The sequence below is a fragment of the Fundulus heteroclitus genome, chromosome 6, assembly GCF_011125445.2.
Source record: "Fundulus heteroclitus isolate FHET01 chromosome 6, MU-UCD_Fhet_4.1, whole genome shotgun sequence".
NCBI classification, from domain to species: Eukaryota; Metazoa; Chordata; class Actinopteri; order Cyprinodontiformes; family Fundulidae; genus Fundulus; species Fundulus heteroclitus.
In genome coordinates, this window is record NC_046366.1 from 15829263 (window position 1) to 15850953 (window position 21691).

The following is a 21691-nucleotide window of genomic DNA, read 5'->3' on the forward strand; positions in this document are numbered from 1 at the left end:
AAAAAAAGAAGCAAACATCCAAAGAAGAGCTTTTAGAGGTATTCATATAGCCCGGATCACCATTAACTAAAACCACTTTAAAAAAAAAATTCAAAGTATGTAACCCATGTAAGGAAATTTTGAACAAAGAAGAATTGGCTCATGATTTTGCCCAACTTTGATGGCATTTTGACTTTTTTTTTCATGCTGCAAATAAAAACAATTCCTCTATTTAAAAAAAAAAGGTTCTTCTGGTTTGATGAGTACTTATGTTAATATTACATTTAACAACAGAAGAAAATTAGGTTAAATACTCATGGCCAAATCTCTAATGATGCAGTTGAGGGTTCAGTTTCAACTGCATGTGTGGAATCGCACCTCAATGCCACTAAATATCAACATGATAAAGGACAAATCACTGAATTTTAAAAAAGAAGAATTTTTTTTAGCATAATCGACGTATACACATAGACAAGCAATGATTGTTTATTGATTTGTGTTTGTGATGAACTTTCAATGCTGAAAATATGCGCAATAATCTGTAAAGCTGTAATTTTTGTTAATACACCTGCATTTAAAAGTGATAAAAGCTATTTGTATATTTTTTCATTATTTTGTCTCTGCAAGTGTTCGTAGTTAACCTTGCCAGCGAGATGAAATCTCGCAGTATTTGTGCGTCCAAAAACAGATGGGAATCCATCTTGTACCGCTACTGGCTTCAACAGTTTGTGTCCGAACCAAAAGCAGTTTGGGCTGATCACGTTGTAGTTTTGTGGTTTAAGTTGGGACATACCAGTGTGAAGAAACCAAGAGCTACTGACCCCACAGCCGAACCAAAACAAACACGGCAGCGCAGGAGGACGCACACGTAGCTGTTGTTATCACATCTGTTTGGGAAAAACACACAATTTCTTCTTTGAAAGACGAACAGCATGAAGTGCCTTGACTAGCTTAGTTCTTGTGGTTTCTCATGATGCCTGCTGCTTACATTTTAATTTGATACCATCATTGGCTAAGACTAACCTTCGGTAGGCAGGCACTAGGTGTCATTTTGTCCAATCAGCTCGGACAGTTCTGCTGAAGGTCCCTCCTTTCCCCAAACGGAAAAGGGAATGGAAGCAGACCCAGATTGATAATGTGTAGAACGTTGAATGCTACACATTATCAATCTGGCTGGCCAGGTTAGTTCGTAGTTGTCTTTCCCTGGTTTCCCCATGGAGGCCGTAGGAGGATTCTTAATAAAAGCTGGTTGTTAGATTTAGGCATTTTTGTCTATATACTTTCTTTATGTTACTGTCCTTTCTTGTTTTCTCTTTCTCAGTCATGTTTGGCATCAGTTTGTATATGTCATCTTAACAGCAAAAAAATATATAAAATTAAGGGTGGGGCATCAAGGGATGATTTGTAGGTAGAAAGCACCGTCCTGCTTCGAACGGGAAAAAAGGCTAAAAAAATAAAAAAAATACATCAAAATGTGAAATCTAAACATACAAATGATATAATTTTGTCAGACTTTTACATGCTGACCTAGCGAGCTGCTAATGAGACACTGTCTTTGACACTTTCAGTTGATGATTCTCATTGACCTGTCAATTTTTGCACACTACCACCCAGTGTCATATTAGTTTAGCTTTTACACTTAGTATGTGTTGAAACAAACATTAATCTCAATGTTGGTTACTATCTGCGGTGGAAAGTGCCAAAGGCAAAGTCTGCTGTACCATCCATTAAACTCATCATCTGCACCTGCCCACTAAGATCTGCCAGGACTCTCGACTATCATACTCATGCAGCACAAATTGTTGTGACCGCAGCGACTGTTAATGGAGGTATTATTGTAAATGTTGGTATACAAACAGTGGTGTCGACCATACAACAGAAAAAGAAAAACATAAGTTAAAGTAATACAGTGTGCAGAGATGTGCTGTTTTCCCCATTTGGACAATTTTCTCTCTGAGATGAGCTAACAATAATTGCATCTATATCCAGGTGAGAAACCAGTTCTTTTCCTTTCAGTTGTTTTCTTCTTATTTTCTGAGAAGACAGCCTACAAACAAGGTTTTGCATTAACTCCAGCCATGAAATCTCCTATTTTTAAAGTGCCACAATATTTCTTGTCTAAGATAATTGTGTATCACTGTTAGAGACCAGCCATGGGAGGAACAAAAACCCAAAAATAGACAGAATTGCCCCAGCATACAAAAGAGACTGGTAAAAACTCTGAATCCCAGAATACACAGTATTAACCCATTTTCATGTACAGCTCCCAGGAGGGAGGATTTTCAGATTTGGATTCCCAATAATATCATAGAGCAACAAAACTGTGGCGTGCAGCAACAATTGGGTGACAATGTTGCAGAAGTTATGAAGTTCAACCTGCAATTGGTGGGTTGCCGGTTTGATCCCTCACTCCGACCGTCACAGTCGTAGGACAGCCTCTCTGTCAGTCTGCCCCAGGGCAGCTGTGGCTACTAACATAGCTCACTACTATCAGGGTGTAAATGGGTGAATGACTGACTGTAGTGTAAAGCGCTTTGGGGTCATCAGACTAATTAAAGCTCCATACAAGTAAAAGCCATTTACCATTTTACCATTCTTCCTATTTATTTGAAGCCCTCTTCACGGGCTGTTTAGGTGGGACATGCGCATGAACGTCTTGATCTTGCTGGCCAGGTAAAAGACTACATCTCTAAAGACACCATGACCTTACCCTAGGCCAAAATATAATTAGCAGCCTGAATCCAGCAGGAAATAATCTGAATGAATTATAGATTCCCTAGAAGAGACAATGTCCCCAATAACATTGACAAAACCACAACTCAACCTAGTCCAAGGAAAAGCTGCCCCCCCACCCCCCACCCTCCAAGGCCGCTACCGAGAGCGGTTGCCAAATGACTCATCGCCCATTGGACTTCCTGGGCTCGTTGTTCATCAGAACAGTTCATGTAAGAAGTTTGGTCTTACGGCCTAGAAACAACCACTTTCGTGGTCCAAGGAGGTTAATGGACTAGACTGTAGGCAGAGAAAATTGGTATAATATAAAACTGCTTTAAACACTGTTAATTTCATCTTGTTCTGCTTTGTATGTGGTGTTAACTACTTCAGTGCTAACAGGCTACTGAAGCTTGATGCAACAAAATGTGTTTTAGGTTTTGCTTTTAAAGTTGTGACAAACTTTATTTCAATGATTGCTTACACCCTGATATTCTGGAAACCTGAGCTTGCTCCATTAAAACCCCAGTCCTCTTAAATGTGAACTGTAATATCAATGCATCGTGTTATTGGTTTCAGCTTTATTATCTGTTCCTCTTTTCCATTGTTCATTAATTTTGCTTGTTCATTTCATTTTTATTTAGCAGTTTAGTTGAATTCAAGTTAAATTACTGAAGTAATTTAGTATTTTGTTGATAAGTTATTGCATTTGGAGAGAAGTTGTTTGTGTTTATTCTGGATTTGTGTGCAGTGCTCGCTGTTTGAAAACCCCCAGTGTACCAATTCACTCCATCTGTTATATAATACCACACCTCACTAGGCAGGTATTCATAAAGCAGTAACTGACAGAGACTGAGAGCTGTTAGGCTATTATTTCCTGATAATCAGGTGGCACCCTAATTTGGCAATTTGATTAAAATTACTAACTTTGTTAATAATTGCCTTTGGCACTTCTTAATAGCTATTTATTGCCAAACCAAACTGCACAACAGTAACAAAGCACCATCTAGTTGCTTTAAGCATGTGACTTTATCTGTTTCAGTATGTGTAAATACATTTTTACCATATGAGCTCCAGGTGTGAATGTGTTTTACGATCAACAGCCTGTGTTGTTTATGTTTAAAAATTATATTTTGAAGTAAGAAAGAAAATTGATTTTGAGGTGCCCTGATGTGTAGATGGAGTGGACAAAAAAAATTTGCTTGATGGGATGGCCGGAAACCTTTGGATGCAAAAGCACTGAAGAAGCCATCATGTCATTTTAACCATGTGTGCTGCAGTGTTTTGGTACTTGGTGGGAAAAACGAAAAGGTGAGAGAGGGGCAGACAAAATGAAAATGATCTGTTTGCACTGTGAAAATACCGCCATTGTCTAACGATGCTAAGTTGCTGTTTTCACAGCTTCTTACTGGCGCTAAACTAATGGGCTATTACACATTTTTTAGGGTCATCCCCAGTTTAAAGTCTAAGCTGCTTTGATCAAAATTGACTTCAACAATTCTAGACTTAAAAAATGGGTACTTTGAAACACAGTTGGAAGATTTATGAAGTATTTATTCTGTTTGTTAAAACAGAGTAAATGTGTATGTTCACAGCATTTTTGGCACCTGGAGAACCTTTAAGTTAGTATTAGAATAAAAACCAGTCAACCTTGGACTGACGTATTCTGCATACATTTTACAGGATTAAAATAGATGTTTGTTTTGGATCCGAAAAGACAAAAGATAAAACAATCTATAAATATAATTAATTATACTTTATCAGTTATGTCATGTGAAAATATGCATACATTTCTCAATAATGAGGGGAAAAGCCGTTATTGGTTTTACAGCAATGAACTAGATTTTGTCATTTCTTACAAGCTTTTTGCATTTCTTCAGTGGTATTTCGACTATTCATGTCAGTTTCAGATGTTTGAGGTTGGAAGAATTTCTGGCTATCATCCTCCTTTTTAGCTCAGTCCACAGATACTCTATCAAATATAAGATCTGGCTGGACAACACCAAAAAATTATTACTTACAATTAGTTGAAACATGTGTGTCACCTTTAAGGTTACTTATTTTTAGATCTAAATCTGCCATGTAGTATGAGAATTTTTTTTTGAGTCTAACTGTATGTTTATATTAACATTTAATGAAAGAGCCAAAACTTTTAAACTGTGCTTACTTGGACTGATGCATGTACAAGTGGTAAATGTTCTGACTATTTTCTAATACTGACCACTCAAAGTGCCTTACGCTAGAGGCACATTTCCATAATCGCACTCACTAATACACACACATTCATGCACTGATATGCAGATCGGTAGGTAACTTGAGGTTAGGTGCCTTGCCCAGGGGTACATCAACATGTGACAGTGAGAAGCTGAAATCCAGACCTTCACTTCTCGACTGCAAGACAACTACTCTACCCACTGAGCCACAGTCACCCAATGCGAGGTTTATCTTCTCACAAGTGCTAAACTAGCAGGCACTAATTACAACAAATACAATCAACAAAAATCTTCCCAAATTTAGGTTGGAATGCACAAATTGTCTTTATTTTCTTTGTAGCTTTTCATGGCCAGAGCTATCTGCAATATATGCTTTTTTTGGGCTTAGTTGTTACCCTTCACAGGAAAACTGACATCTGCAAACTCCGGTATCCCTGGCTGCACGGTTGCAGTAGCTACAGTAAGTGAAAATAGCTTGCAGCTTTTGTGGCACTCTGATGTGGGAGACAGTAATGAGTGGTGTGCACAATGCCTGTCAACAGAAATGTGCAGATGAACAGCAGTGCCAGAGACAGAAAGCCACAGACAAAAGCAGTGCTGAACACACTTTACTTAGCTCTAGATTCATTAACTAACACCTTACCTTAGTCTTGTTAGCGTGTACATCAACAAAGATGGTCAGATAAATTGTCACGTATAAATATATGACTTGGTAAGGTGTTCAAAAACTCACACAAACACGTGCATATCTATCTATATTCTCTCGACTAGTTGAACGCTTATTTTCAAACTCCTCCACACCGTGTTAAACTCAAATGGTTATAATCTGGGACACAGTTTTTGATGCATTTCGATCGCTCTGTTGATTACACAGAGGAAGTCAGAGAGGAGGAAAATGATGGGAGTCAACAACGCATGGAACATCGATGTGCCCAACCACCACTGTCTGTTTAAGTGGAATCGACTTCTGCTCATTTCCCAAATTACGCATATCTGACTGGCCCAACACTGCAGGGGCTACAGGAAGCACAGGGACACAGAGAATGGCTCCCTCGCACACATGCTCGCTCCGTTTCTCTATTTCTCTGCAGGGAATCAATGATGTCTGCTTAATTATTGGGTGAATTTAATCAGCGGCACAGCAGTACATACTGGCTTGTGACCCTGTAGCTGTCATGAAGTCATTTGGTTTCAAGCAGTTAGTGGTTGAATACCACCACAGTAATTAAAGGTACAACAATTTAATTGCTACAAAAGGTGTAGAAGTTGCACAAAGAACTGCTCGTGCATTGTTGAGGCTCTGTTCTCAACTTTTCATGCACAGGTATTTGAGAACCACAGTTCATGTTAATTATTTCTGTAACAAGTAGCGCCAAAGAGCAGCAAATCCCTTTGACTCAGAGAGAAATATACTGTATATGGATGCATACTGTCAGGGTTGTTCACTTAAAATGACCAAAATGCTTGTTTACCAAAATGGGCATACTGGTACACATTGTGTACTAGCATAATTGTCAATATAAGAGATATATTATTGTGTAGTACTATACCATGTTTACCAGCATTTAAGCTTCCTCATTACTTTTGAACTAATTTAACCTTACTGCTAAGCAATTGCTTCAGATTCTGTTTTTACTACATGAAGTGAAAAAACTTTGAGTGTAACTGTTATTTAAAGAGGTCTTGTGTGTGTATATATATATATATATATATATATATATATATATATATATATATATATATACTTCATTATTTGCTTATGGAGGTACCAGATTAAAACATTCTACAATTTAAAAACAAAAAGTGCTTGATCTATATTTGGAAGTTTCCATAATAATTCGGTCTATAATAATCTATAATAATTTGGTATATTTTTATAAATTTCTAATATAGACCTCAGAAAAGTGAAGGTAGGAGAAAACCATGGGAATTTATGTTTCAGACTTATACACGCAAACTGTGCACATTTTAGAAATACAGCACGTTGCAAAAGCATTCATGCGCCCTAATTTGTTTTACGCAATACCCACAAAATTCAATGTATTTTTTTTTCTCATGACAAATTAACCCAAAATAAAGCTTAATGTGTCATGTTCATCCATTTAGCCTCTTTTACCCTTTTGGCACCTAACAAAATTCCCTGAAATCAATTCCCTTCAAATCTGACCTCTATAGTCGCAGAGGAGATTAGGTTTTAAAAAAACATATCCCAAGCCGTGTTGTGTCTGTGACAGTCCATGACAAGAACTGCTTCATTTTGCAATTCGGTGGTGCCAGGTTAAAATTTATTTGTGTTCGTAGTTCTTCACCAAACTATTCTTAACTAAGTTCACTGCTCCAGCATGAACTGAAATATAAAAAATATGAAAGTATTAAAATACTACAATGTTCCTCAGCCATGTGACTTGCAAGGCTGACGTAAAGGCCAACATTACCTCGAGATCCTTACAAAGATGCTAAAATCATTGTCTCTGCTGCTACAGTCAGTCAGCACACACCTTGAGGTAAAATGTTGGATTTCTTTCTGAATAAAGAATCCAAAGTTTGCCCGCATTTTGAACCCATTTCAAAAATTTTGTTCAACCCCGACTGGACGTTGTTAAATTAAATAATTTTAAGCTGTGCTCACTTGAAGTTCATCGTGTAAAACATAGTATAGTTCAGGTAAAAGGTCTCAATAATTTAACTTCCACTAATGCCCTACACTGATCCGAGACTTTAAACATTTCATCATGACATAAATCTATCTTCTGAAAATGAAAAGAATTTTACACAACTGTAAACCTATGAAAACATGGCCGACCTGATGAACCAACAGGATGAACAAGAACATTAATCAGAGCAGCTTTAAAACCTTTTACACGCTACAAAAGACTTTAGACTCACTTAACTCAAAGGATAAAGCCACAGTGCAATAGTTTAACTCAGACTATATTAATGTGTTATAATGTCACAATCAAAGTCACAGACCTTTTTATGAATCCAATTTTACAGGATCTTGACTTTTCTTGACCAGTCCTTCACCTTTTGAAAAGATGGAGTGGAAAAGATTTAGGTCTCTAAATGTGCAAATCTAGCACAAACACACTTCTAAAGACCTTTGATTGCAATGAAAGCAAAAGAGGATCCTACAAAATATTAAATAATGGGATCAATACATTTTCACACCACAGTTTTTAGATATTATGTAGTAAAATGGAAGTTCCTGGGCTTTTAACACTTTCAGTATGCATTGTACTCATGGAGAGCTTGCTTCTTTCAGTAGTACACAGTATTGTATTATAACAATAGTGAATAATGGATAAAAGTGTCTAATTTGAAAGTGATATTGACTTTTTTTTGTTAAATGTTACTTTTTGCATTCTTTCGCAAGAACTATTGTTCCTGTTTATTATCATCATAGTCCTCAAGAGTCATTTGGATTAAGTACAAAGAAAATCTCAAAATACTTCGGTCTTATTACCTACCTAATTCAAAATTTTGCTTACCTTGAAGACATACATACAACCGGTAAAATACAAGCAATAGAAACGAAGGATCCTCTGATCAAGATTCTTTTGACCCCTCAATCAATCTGATTTATTCAAGATAGAATATTGACTGATTCACAGTATCATCCATCTACACACTTTAAACACACAAATCTATCCATAACTGTTCCTCACATACACAGTTCTGATATCAATTTTAATATTTTAGCATTACACAGACAGTTCACGCATATAAAAGACACAAATACAACAATTACACAAGTGCTGAACCCTAAATGAAACATGTAAAAATCTAAAATACTTTCCAGTGAAATCCCAGTGCTAAGCAGAGACCTTTAATCCAAACTTAAAGAACAAACACTTTTGTAAATAACCACCAACATCAGCAATATTTCTTAACTACAAAATAAGTTTTGTTGCTTGCGAAAATAGAAAAGTCCCTTTTTATCTTTACGGCATGCAGAGTCAGCATAATACAACATAAACATGTAATTGTTACAATATAGTATAACCTCTGCTTTTTGTAGGTGTTTTGAAAATACAAAAATGATTTTCTGACGTATTCTTCTTTCAGGTCCAAAAGAAAACATACAAGTTGTGATTTGAAGTGCTATATTATTTTTACTGTGAGCTTGAAAAAAAAAAAACAAGATTTCTTTTAAAAAATGCCAGCCTCATAATTTTATAGCTAAATCTCAACTGATTGTTTTGGATTTTAGGATTCAGGAGAGCATTAACTTAATGATGACAGAGGGGAGCAAGACACCAGAGAATAAAGTTGCTGTTGTATAACGGAGAAGTTCTCACAGTAAGTTTTCACAGTTTTATTGCAAAAATAATGACTGGTGCTTCCTATACCGCAAGCAATATTCTATTAAGATAGTTATAATTTATACCATGTGGAAACCAACCTATAACTTCTCTGTTATGCATTTTAAGAGGACAATCTAATCTTTTAGAATATGAATTCTCTGAAACTATGCAAATGAAATAACTGAAGCAGTTATAATGGCTTAGTGAGCAATAAGACTGAGAATAGCATTTTGTATGAGCTTTGGACATTAAGTTAATGATACCATTCAGCTAAATGCCAGACAGATGGATTTTGAGATCAAAGACACAAATAGGTGTTTAGGGTATTATCAAGCTTGCAATTTCATGAGGTCTGAGAGAGGATAAAACGGTGAGGTGTAAACATGTTTCTTTTAAGAAGTAGGAAATAAAATAAACATTGATTTAAAAAAAATATATATGGAGCCGTATTAAAGTATAAAGATCATGGTATTTTGCTATTTACACAAAAATAAATGAACGATAAAACCAAAGTGTATTGCATGATCTAATTTCTATGATTTAAAATAGAAAGACAAAACACTGTATGTTCTTACTGAGGCTTAAAATGACCAATAATAATGCTTTCAGATACAATATTGGTTTCTATCTGATTTTTTAAAATATTTTTTATTTAATAAAACAGTGCAATTAAACACCTGCTATATTTATTAGTAGTCATCAAGAGCTAATTGTGCAGCATTTTGCCAGTCAGCTCTATGTAGAGTAACACTGGGAATCTAAAGTATCATATTTATTTTTGTATCTGCACATTAATGAGCCAATTCTGGCCACATAATGAATGGTGCGTCTCCTTTTTTTCTGCCTGCATCGCATGCATAAAAGGATTTATAGAGCAGTTGATTGTGAAAGAATTATTTTGACCCGAGCATTTGAGCCTTCGAACAATGAAGCAAATGTTGATATCATTACTGGCCAAGTATGTCTGAAGCAAACTCACTTATCGATGTCTGCCCATGACAAAACTAAATGTTTATGTTTGCTTGTTTATAATACAGGTTGTTGAAATTACTCCTACTAACTTCCATGAACTACACGAGCTTTCCAACTCTACCGTGGTGATCTTTCCGTAAATGAATGGCACTTGCAGCGCATAAAGTTATTAAAACAGAAAAAGTGCACAAACAGCTTCAGCTCCGAACACACCACCACCTAACCCCCCCCCCCCCCCCTACACACACACACACACACACACACACACACGCACACACATACCAACAGTATCTGCACTGTGATTTCTGTCACCGCATGTCATTCCTGAGTACATTAATGGAGAACACAAGCCTTGTGGAACAGAAGATATTGGCTGGTTAATCATCAGTTTGGGTGGAGCCCGTATCAGTAGATTACCGGACACGATGCTCATAGCTTGTCAAGTATGATTTTAAACAGTAGATAACAGTTGGTGCTCCTTTAAGTTTCAAACCATGATTGTCTGTGTGTTTGATGAATAGAAACATTTTTTTTAAAACAGCCAGATTTGCCTTTCTTGCTGTAGGGCAACAGTGCTACCAACTGTACCACTGTGCGGTCCATTGGAGAATATTTGGGAAAAACTAGGGATCTTGAAACCTTAACTTTTGAAAAACTTAAATATTTCTTGATAGCGGTAATCAGCCATCATGAATAGCCATCACTATTTATTATTGTGCCTTTAGTCCATAGGGGAGGTCAATCTTTTGAAGGCAAACTGGGTAACAAAATACCATCACTTGGTGGAATATGTAAACTGATCATTATAGTTTGATCTCAAACGAAAAAAAACTAACTCTGTGTGACAGCACTGCATGTAAATTATTGAAACATTTGGGTGATGTGCAGTTTGCTTAAACAGACTGGAATTTACCTGTCAAAATTTTGACATTTAGACCGAATCTGGACTTTCCCCAAAAGATTTTAAAAACATCTTTGGCTGCGAAAGCTTTCCACACTGTGCATGCTCATCTCTTCTCGCTCCGCACTGACACACTGGATGATGTACTTAAACATCAAAAAGACATATTTTACTCACTCCATCCAGACTTTGCATCTTTCTCATTCTCAAAGAATAAAAGCAGCCAGGTTTTCCTCCACGATAACTTGGGGAAGATATTTTTATTCTGACTTGACAGTTTTGTTTTCAGGCTGCCAGTTTGACACAGTAATTAGGGGAGGAGAGGAGACATGTCATGTACAGCGTGTTCGTGAAAGCATTTGCAAATATAGAATATTTCAGGGTAAAACCTGTTTGTAGTCTGAAAAGCAATAGCAATAGCTATACTGATTGTGACCCTTCATTTCTGTGTCCAGATTAGTTAATAGTTGCAGTATTCGGACATGGTTGAGGCAATATATTTTCATTCTGCAAAATGTCATGCATTAAACTGTATTTCTTTTTTTTTTTCGATGAAGAAAAAGATTGTGCAATTAGAGGAATTTCTATAAATGCAAATTCAAATCATCCGCTTAACACAATGAACCTGCATTACAGAATAATTATTGTATTCAGGCCAGATTTTAGCTATTTCCATTCAGTGAGCAGCATGATGTCACTTTATCAGCAGAGGTTTTATAAGGCACTTATATGATTCATTCACCCTGGAATGCACACACACATAATATTGAGCACAAGAAATTGTGTAGATAATTGTGCTATGCTTTTACACTTTTAGGGAAAGCTCAAATTATGTGTGTGTTTTTTTTTTTAGCTTAGATGTATTAATTCACAATATATTAATTTAATTGGAGGCAGAACTGCTGGTGTATTTCACAATACCCTAAAACACTGAAGAGCTGGTAATTTGGTACTGAAAGGAGACAGGTTCTCTTTCCCAGACATAAAAGTATTTTGGTGTGAAATGTTTGAACCAACCTCAAAACAAAAGGATAAGAACTTGGGAAGATAGTGGCTGAAGCCTGTGAGGTTGTCATTATCTGCATGAAAACTTGTCTGAAATCCAGCACCAAGAACGGCCTGAATGGCCACACAGCACAGTAGAAGCCATTACTCCAAAAAGCAAACTAAAAAAGCCTGATTACAGTTTGCAAATGCATTCAGGGACAAAGACCTTAATTATCCTAGACATATTCTGGGGTCTGACTAAACTAAAATTGAAGTGTTTGGCCACAATTTTTATTGTTACATTAGTATGAAATAGCAGGGAGCTTTCAAACCTGAGAACACCAACCTAACTGAGAACAACGGGGGTGGCAGCATTGTTATATAGGGGTGTTTTGCTCAAAGAGCGACTGGTGCTCTTCACATAACAGAATTCATCATGAGGAACTAACATCCGCCGATTGACTCAAAGCTTGGGCAAAAATGGCTTTTCCAAACGGACTGCCAATGCACGCCACCAAATTCTTTATAAAGTGACTCATGGACCACAAATCAATGTTTTGACCTGGCCATTTGAAATCTCTGATCAAACTGCCATGGATCATTTTGTGTACAAGAGCTGAAAAGGTGTGTACAGGCTAGGAGCCCCACAGATCCGACTACACCACTCCTCTCTGGAGTGGGCGAAAATGACCGCACAGTATTGTGAAAAGCTTGTAAAAGTCATTCAAATGTATGAAAATCTCTGACTTTGAACTACTTAGAGCATTTTTCCTCTTATTATTCTTGCATTTAGCAAATAAAATAACTCAAGCAACTCTGACTGACCTAAAACACAAATAATTTTGTTGGCTTTCATGTCAGGCAGTGATAAGAAAAAAAATCCTTTCTTGTGTATTTAAACATCTGGTTTAAACTGTATCAAGCCGCAATATCAGAAGTCTCCTTTTGCTTGTGTGCCTCAGCAGCACAGCTGTTCCACGGGGTGAGCCATAGCTGTTTTACCCTTCAGCCAAAGGTGTCTCTTGAGTCGCTGTGTTTGTATAGCTGAACATCCTTCATAGGTTGCCTGGAGGGGGCTCCTGCCTTAACTTGAGGCTTTTTACTTCACAGTATGGGACTAAAAGCAAGCAGCACAGAGGTCATCTGGAACACTCCCTACTCCCTGAGGGTATGCATGCAGCAATGTGCTTCTAGTTATCACAAGGAACTAGCACCGACAGGAAGTCCATGCACAAACGCCGGCACTTGACGACTGCACGGATCGGTACATATCGTTCGAAGAACACGTTGAAAGAGATGGAAGACCTTTAAGGATTATTTCTGGAGCAGAAAGTGAGACAGTAGCAGAACGGGAGCAGACAAAAAACTGATGGCAGGAGGGCGACGTGAGGAAGGAAAGTGTCATGGAAATGAAAGAGTGAGAAAGACGGACAAGGGAGAGAAAATAACACCAAATGCTAAGTAGCTGGTGAAGTGTGAGAATTCCAGTTTAGATTCAAGCAGTTTAGCTAATGAGGATCATTACCATGGCCTCCCCCAGTTACTCTAAATGCCAAAGAGGATAGGAAGATGCAGGGATAAAAATAAAACCTCGCCAGTATGTCCCAATAGGATTTACAAGGTGGGCACTTGCAGAGAATAAAAAGACTCGGCAAATTCTAACCGTGGAAAGTATTTCATATTACAACAGCATAAGCCAAACAGCAACACTTCAACAAGGAGATTCAGCAGAACTCTGAACTCTCTCAGTTCGGATAGAAGCACTCCGGCAAAGGAAGAAATTTATACGTCTTTGATTTAACAGATTGAAAGTAAAGAGCAAGGTGAACACATCTCGATGGCACTATGTAATATAAATCAGAGGCTTATCAGTTCCACTGTGTCGTCCCGTGTGGGAAATTCGCCTTTCAGGTACAGGATGGAAAGAACAGAAGAAAGATCTCCACTCCACTCGACTGTAAAGCTCTCCATCTTGCCCACATTATTTCAAGTGGGCAGTTCACATTTCTCCCCGCGTTTTATGATCCTATCAGCTTTTCCATTTTCGCTCTCTTCGCTCACTGTTTAACACACACTAAAACAAAAACTACCACAAGGCCTTAGAAACCCAATACTCCCTCCCTGTCCCACCACAATAAATCCTTTGTGCTAGGCAGCGCAATTATTTTAATACACTTCCGACAAGTTTAACAGCTCAGTCGATGGAGAGGCCAAACAGATGGCATCAAAACAGTTTAAAAATAAAAACGTCTTTCATTGGTTTTCCTGCATAGAGCAGAGGGTTGCTGTCTCGGACATCCTCACATTGATTCTTGTTTTACCCACACTCAGCGCTGTCACTCTACACCGTTCACCAGCTGCATATGGGAAATTTACAGCACCTCGCTCAATCAGACATCGCCATTCTCAGCAAATACTGCAAACTTGCTGTTCTATCAACCCGTTTGTCTGTGTTCTTCTTTTCCAAATTTGAAGAGAGGCTTGCACACGCTGCCTTCTTTCCGAAGCAGCACAGTCAAACAGACATGTCTTGATAAAATGAACATAATTGGTACAATCATCCCGTCTCCCGTTGGTGAATTGGATCCCTGTAAAGCGGTGTGTGGATGAACAACCATCATGGGAAGAGAGATGTGAAGCTGAATGTTTTATTGTCTCAATGATTTATTTGAGCAGTCTTAACCTTCATTAATTAGAGAACACTATGAGCACAAGCAATAGAATCAGGATCTTCATTAATGTCAGTGGTCTCCAACTCAAAATCCCATCAATTGTGAATTGACAGTAAATAAAATAATCTGCACAATGGTTTTTTTTATTATTATTGTGTGCGGTATCAGGTGAAATAAACCCTATATAACTACATATATTAAGCATCTTTCATTAAGGGTCATATGTTAAATAAAAGGATTTGGGCTTAATATTTTTCCCTCTTTTCAAATTGATGCCGCCCACCTTCCATTTGAAATCACACATTTCCACAACAAAATGAGAAACTTCTTCAAAGCTTTATCCATCCTAGATGATCCCTTTAACATAAGCAGACCTAACATCAATCTGCCCATATAGAGTGTCATGCAAGAGTATTCAGAACCGTTTTTTTGTCATGACTGAGGTTTGGGAGGACCCAAGTGCATAGCATAGTATAGACAAGAAGTTTTATGATATACAAATAAAACTTGCAAAATGCTCTTAACCAAGTAATCAGACAGGAAACGCATTAACATATAACAGCACAGCAAAATCAGGGTGGCAGAAGGCATAGGTTCATGTATAAAGCAGAGGGTACCAGCAGGGAACAAACAGAGACAGAGAGAATATATACTAAACTAAAAACAGGCAGAAGAAGAGCTATTCAAGAGGGATGAAGAACAGCTGTGACTGGGTGAAGAGCGAACAATCAGGTGAATGAGAAACATCTGAAACTAAAGAGAACCGAGAGGCTGAGGTGAAGAGTGAAATAGACAGAAACTGAAGGGAAAAACAGGAGGAATTTAACAGGGGATATAACAAAATATACATGGAATCAACCAAGAACAATATCCACCAACTAATCCACAAAGAAGTAAAATATAAACAAACACCTAAGAATAAATAGCATTAGGAAATAACTAAAATCATAATCCTAAATACACTATTTAAAAAAAATCTCCATTGGCTAAAATATGAACAACTAGGCTCCATTATGTCTATTATGCTAACATTGGGTACGCTGCATCTCATTTGTGGTAAGTGTTTTCACCAGTTATGAAATGCAGCAGTGTGGGTAATAAACAGCTATCCAAAATCAAAAAGTTGGCTTGTGTTGGAAGGGGCCACTCTGCAGCACAGAGTATGAGTGTTATAAAACGATTTTGTGGGAACAACTTGAATCCTTTTTGCCAACGCCCATTTTTCATGATTTGAGAGAACAAATCCTAACAACTGGCACGATTACACAGAGAAGACAAATCAAACAGCCAAAGTAAAGTCAGCTATAAAGACAGTGCAAAACCCGGTTGTATTTGCATGCAGAGCCGTAAACTTATACTTTGAAGCTACTTTTGATTGAGTTTTAGCATTCAGGTTTCTTGAATTCACACTTACCATCAGTTACAGAAAATCTGATTTGCATGTAATTAAGTTCAGGATCTGTTGACTTGCATCCTTTTGCGTAGCCCTTATTTGTCAAAGAGACTTAAAGATGTCACTTGAAGTCTTTACTGTACAGCACTATCAGTCAAATGAAGGGGACAAAAAATTAAATGCATCAAGAAAATAACCTTGGCACAGAGAAGATTGTAATCAGGAAGCTGTAAACACCAGGGGCAACACTGGAATTACAAGAAAGAAAAAAAAAACGTTCTGTTTTTCCAAAAATGGATTTGATGGAAACTAGATGGAGGCTGCATTGAAGGAGCTGGTTCTTAACTCTCTATGTGTTTTGATCAAGAAATATGGTTTCAAAACAGAAGCCCTTGGCTGAAATCTGAGAAAAACCCTGTGGCATAATGTGTTATATAGAACGAAGGAACCAAACTGGAACTTTTACAATTCCATGTATATGTCTGGCACAGAACATCAGTCCAACATTCAGAAAAAAAATAAATAAATAAACATTTTGAGTGTGAAGCATGATGGTGGCGGTGTCATGCTCTAGTACTCTAGAAAAGAGTAACTTTTCTTCATTTGGAACTAAGGTTTTTGTTTAGATAGGGAAAATTATTACTATTTGTATGCTCTAAACTTCTCAGGAAGTGTGTTAGGTCAGTGCCATCAATTGACTTCATCTATATACTAAAAAATAAATTAAAAAAAGAAAAAGTGTGGAAATATTATGTCTGTTATCTCTGCGTGTTATGTTATCTGTGTACATCCTGAGCTGGTATCTATCTCAAAAACATTTCCCTATGGTAACATATGTTGACCATAACGATTTTTGATTCTTCATTCTTGATCATGAGTTGTTCAGTATTGATTAAAACATACACAGGTGCCTGCAACAAGAAGGCTGACGCTAAGAAGCTTTTTTTTTCAATCGTCAATGTTGATTTAATAGTTTTATTTGTCTTTCATTTTAATTTACATGACGTTAGTCACAATAAAGGTTTATAAAGCTTGAAAATAATTTATTGTGGGTTAGTGTATTCACATCACACAATCCTGGCATTTTAACAGGGGTCTAGGGATTTAATATATCAACAGCATATTATAAGCACAACAGCAAGTTGTACAGAGCAAGTTTTGAGTCATATAAAATAATCTACTGATTCTTACATCTTAATCTGAAGCAGTTTTCCACTCAGATTTGACGACGCATTCCTAACATAAACCACCCTGCCGAAGACTGGAACACCGTTAACCTTGATTCAATTCAAGCCAACGTTGATTAAATTATTTCGCAACATACAACAATAATATGGTGATGAGCACAAAATAATCTGCCATGAAAATGCACTTGACATCCATATCTTGAACACCCACATGCTGCATGAGCCGGATTATTCTATGTGTGACATCTCATGGAGGGGCTTGTAAGTGAAGGAGAGAAGATAAGCAGCACAGAACAAGTAAACAAAAAGACGGAAGGAAAATGACAGACGGGGAAAAGTTCATATTTGTTCAGACAAATGCCCGTGTCTTGCTCCTTCACCTTGAAAACATAAGTCAAAGCAGCCTGCTCTGGATTCAGCACAGCCTGACACGATGGGGAAACATGCTACCAACATGGTGCTTAGAAACGAACGACGACATAAGAGCAGATTTAAATCCTTCAATCAATTATAAGGATTGTTTTCATGTTGCTATAACAACCTCCAGATTGTTGTTTCTGCAGTACAGCAGGACTAATCTAATTGGTAAATAAGTGCACTTGCGTGCTGGATATTAGTGTTTAAACTACAAGGAAAACCCAATAGTTAAAGATTTTTCTCTCTGTTTTCTCTCCACCCCTGTGTTTAAATCTGCACATTATCTGATGGTCGCCGCTATCGATAATTACAGCTGGATATGTAAGCATTTAACTGTCTTCCTAACAATAAGTAATGACCGTATAGCTTAGCTAACACAATTAACACTGCTGCGCGGGGAAGATAGAATTCCCATCAAAATAAAGCATTATGTAAATTATTAATTACAACACAGACAATTGCAATCTTGTTCGGCTGCCCATTGGCACAGAAACTAATGGGAACGAGTCGGGAACAGAGAGGAGAGAGAACGGCTGAGATAGTCCTGACAAGGAGGGAGTGTTACAAATGTTTTGCTAATACCACCTGCTCCTGCTCTAATTTACTAAAACCATTTGCAATTCAAAGACCAAAACACAGCGTCTTATCTAAACTGACTCTCAACAAATGCAAACTAGGATGTGGGAAAGACTTTGGTAAATATTTGGATGGATTTGCATTTGCTCTACACTGTAGGATATCATTAATAACGTGTTTTCACGAGTTAAACAGAGAATCAAAAAGAAATCCTTCAAATCCAGGCGTGGAAGTTGAATTTAAAAGACATTATAGATGATAACATGCAACGGAAATTCATAATAGTCTTTTTCTTTGACGTGCTATTCTTTATTTAGCCATGGAAACTTTTTAGAAGCAAATGACCTCTACAGATGTGATGTTGAATAAAGATATGTGTAATAATAAAAGCCAGCGCATAGATTTGAACAGGGACAGAGCCGGTGAGGTGAAGAAACCAGAGAAAAACAGTCCAGCGCAATCACAATGAGGAAGAGTGGAAAAAGGAGTGAGTGATCTCTCACATTTTGTGTCTCAGCCTAATGGTACTGGTCTCACATGGGAGAGAGGGAAAGCTAAGCTTTGTGTGAGAAATGATAACCTCAAGCCTTCCCCTTCGCAAGCATCATACCACCCTGAAAAATAAAAGGCCTTGGAAATCAACCGATCAGTCTCTGCGTTTACATGAAATGATGGTTTTCTCTCTGCTTGTGGTCCTATTTTTCACCACATCTGCCTTTTTCCCCCCTCGCAGTCTGTCTTCCTCTAGACAGGTGCAGCCCTGAATGCATCACCTCTGCTTTCAATATTGTGCTATTATTTAACTGAATTGAATCCCCAAACCCAACCTGTTCTTCTGTTCTGACCATGGACAATATGTCTGTCGGACTTTGACAAATTAAACCGGCTCGATATATGGCAATAACCTTCACGGCAAAGCATGGGGTGGGGGGAAGGGGGTGTTACAAAGGCAGAGGAACAGAGACTGAAAGAGGAATGGAGACACATACAGATGGATGATGGGATATATCGAGCAGGGCATGGTATTTCCAACCACAATTCAATGTTTGTGCATACACACTAACTTCCTAAGCGCCACGAAGTGAATGCAATTGAAATACACCAAATTATCTGAGCTGAAATGACAGTTAATTACTTTCTCCCATAGTCTGCAGGGTTTATCGTCACCGACAAGAGACATTTAACAAATAACATCAGACGATAATATCTTTAAAAATGGAGCCCACTGGGATCACAGTGAAACTGAACTTACGTCCAAAATTATTCATACCCGTAACAGATTTAAGTTTAAGGAGATCTTTTAAATTTACCAACATGTTTCTTCTGATTGGAAGTAATATTAACGTTTAGGAATGGTCAAGCCCGAGTCCTGACTTGAATTTGAAAGATAAACTGTGGTGGCAGCAAAAGATTATGACAATGACTACGAAGATCTCCAGCCTGAAAGACTTGGAGCTCATCCCCAAAGAAACATCCTCAGAATCCACGAGAAACACTCAGAAAGCTGGTCGATTGACTGCTAGAGTACCAGTTAGGATTTTTAAACTTGATCACTCAGAAGGGCTCAAATCATTTTCAGCATGTCATTTTCTAAAGAAATGTTAATAAAAACAGACAAATAATTTATTTTTAAACCTGACCCTCCTTTTGCATCCCTGAATGCTAAAATGCTGAAACGCTGAGTTCTTTTGAATCAAGGTTAAAGACCCATTTTTTTAGAGTTGCTTTTGACAGTCCTATTTAAACGATCAACTAAAACATTATTAATTAATGTAGTCGAATTTTCCTTTCCTTTATTGTGTCACTGCAACGTACTTGTGTTTTGCTCGTGTTAAGCACTTTGATTTGTCATGTTGCTGAAATGTGCGGTATAAATAAAGTTGCCTTGCCTTTAATCACCTATTGTGAGATGTCTTTCAAATTTCCTACCAGAAGAAAATTTGCTAGGGTAAAGCAAAATTTGGTGTTTATTTATATCTATATAGATATAGATATATATAGAATCAACTCAACTCAAAATGTTAAAAGTTATTTGGGAAACTTTATGTAGAGCTATAGTTGTGCAGAAACGCTCTGGGGAAAAAAACATCTAAAGTAATTTTAAATGTGAATTTATACTACTATAGCGTTGTGTTACGGGTGTTATTTTGAACTAGGATAAAATATATACAGAAATAATAATTTAAAACATACAGAGCAAGCTGCCTATTACGCCAGTGGCTTTGAACACATTTCCATTTAATTTAAAACGTGACAATCTGACATAAGCACCAACCAGTCCCCCCCACACACACACCTCAAAGCAAGCTTTTATAATGACCCTTATTAAATTGTTCAAGGGGGGCTGCTATTCAGACACATTTCCGTGGGATTTGACACAAAGCTCCTGCAGCACACTTGAACCACATGGGCAAACAAAATATTCTCTCAACAACCCAACAATAGAGGGTCGTTAGGCAACTATTGTTGTGATTTCCTCTGCTCAGCGTGATAACGGCTTGATTGATGCCGAGCCTCCCCAGTTAATCACCTGCCCTAGACGAGGACTGTAATGCTCCGGCACAAAATTAAAACTGAGATGATGCAGCAACTTCAAAAGGCTGACAAACGTGCAAAATTGGGCATGAGTGAGGATCCGAGTAGAGCAGACACACACTTACCCCACAAAGTAGCTCACACGTGCAGATCAGACTGTGCTCCAATCAAAAAAAGCTAAAGTTGACTCACCTGCTCGGAGCTTTATGATGGACTCAGTCTTTTCCTCGTGTGCTCTTTAATTTCTTGGCGGTGCCGCGCAGACTTTATGCAGGGGCTGCTCAGGTGTCCTGTGCGGCTCCCCGTAAGAGCATCGATCTCTCGGCCAAGTGGAATGAGTCCCTGCTGCCTCCACGAGAGTCAGATGTGCTCTCCCCTCTCTGCCGCTCACACAGCCTCACACAGATGCAGAGGGAAATATGAGGATGGGCAGCCTGCCGTTCCGCTCCCTCTCCCTCTCTCTCTCTCTCTCTCTCTCTCTCTCTACCTCCCTTTCTCTCCAGCGAGCTGAAGATGCTCTCATTCTAGCTGCCAGTTACTACGATGCCCCCTCCAGCTATCCCCCACTCTGTCACTTTTTTTTCTTTTTTTCTTTTTCTTTTTTTTTTTGCTGAGTGAACTGCATGATATCTCACCATCTGCTTTTTTGCTCTTTCTCAATTGATTCCTCTGGCTTTTCCCTCTCTCAGAATTGATCTATGTATCTCTGTCTTTGCTTGTGCAGCCTCTAGTGGCCGTGCTGCTTGGAGGGTCTGAAAATATATTTGGGTTTTTTTTTTTCCGACAGAGAGAACATGAAGGTTGCTTGAGGATTTCAGCTTGCATCAGCGAGAAAGAGGAAAG

The 21691-nt window shown here is 37.9% G+C and overlaps 1 protein-coding gene across 6 annotated transcripts in view; it reads right to left on the reverse strand.

The window, feature by feature from the left end:
* tnr (tenascin R (restrictin, janusin)) overlaps nt 1-21396 on the reverse strand; it is a 267967-nt gene extending 246571 nt beyond the window's left edge. For 4 of the 6 annotated variants that reach the window (XM_036138170.1, XM_036138169.1, XM_036138171.1 and 1 more), the window contains exon 1: nt 21041-21396. The gene's annotated coding sequence lies outside the window, so the exon portion shown is untranslated. Of the gene's footprint in view, nt 1-7874; nt 7929-21040 lie in introns of all 6 variants that reach the window. The other 2 variants (XM_036138168.1, XM_036138172.1) reach the window with 2 other exon arrangements.
* Between the last annotated feature and the right edge of the window lie 295 nt (nt 21397-21691).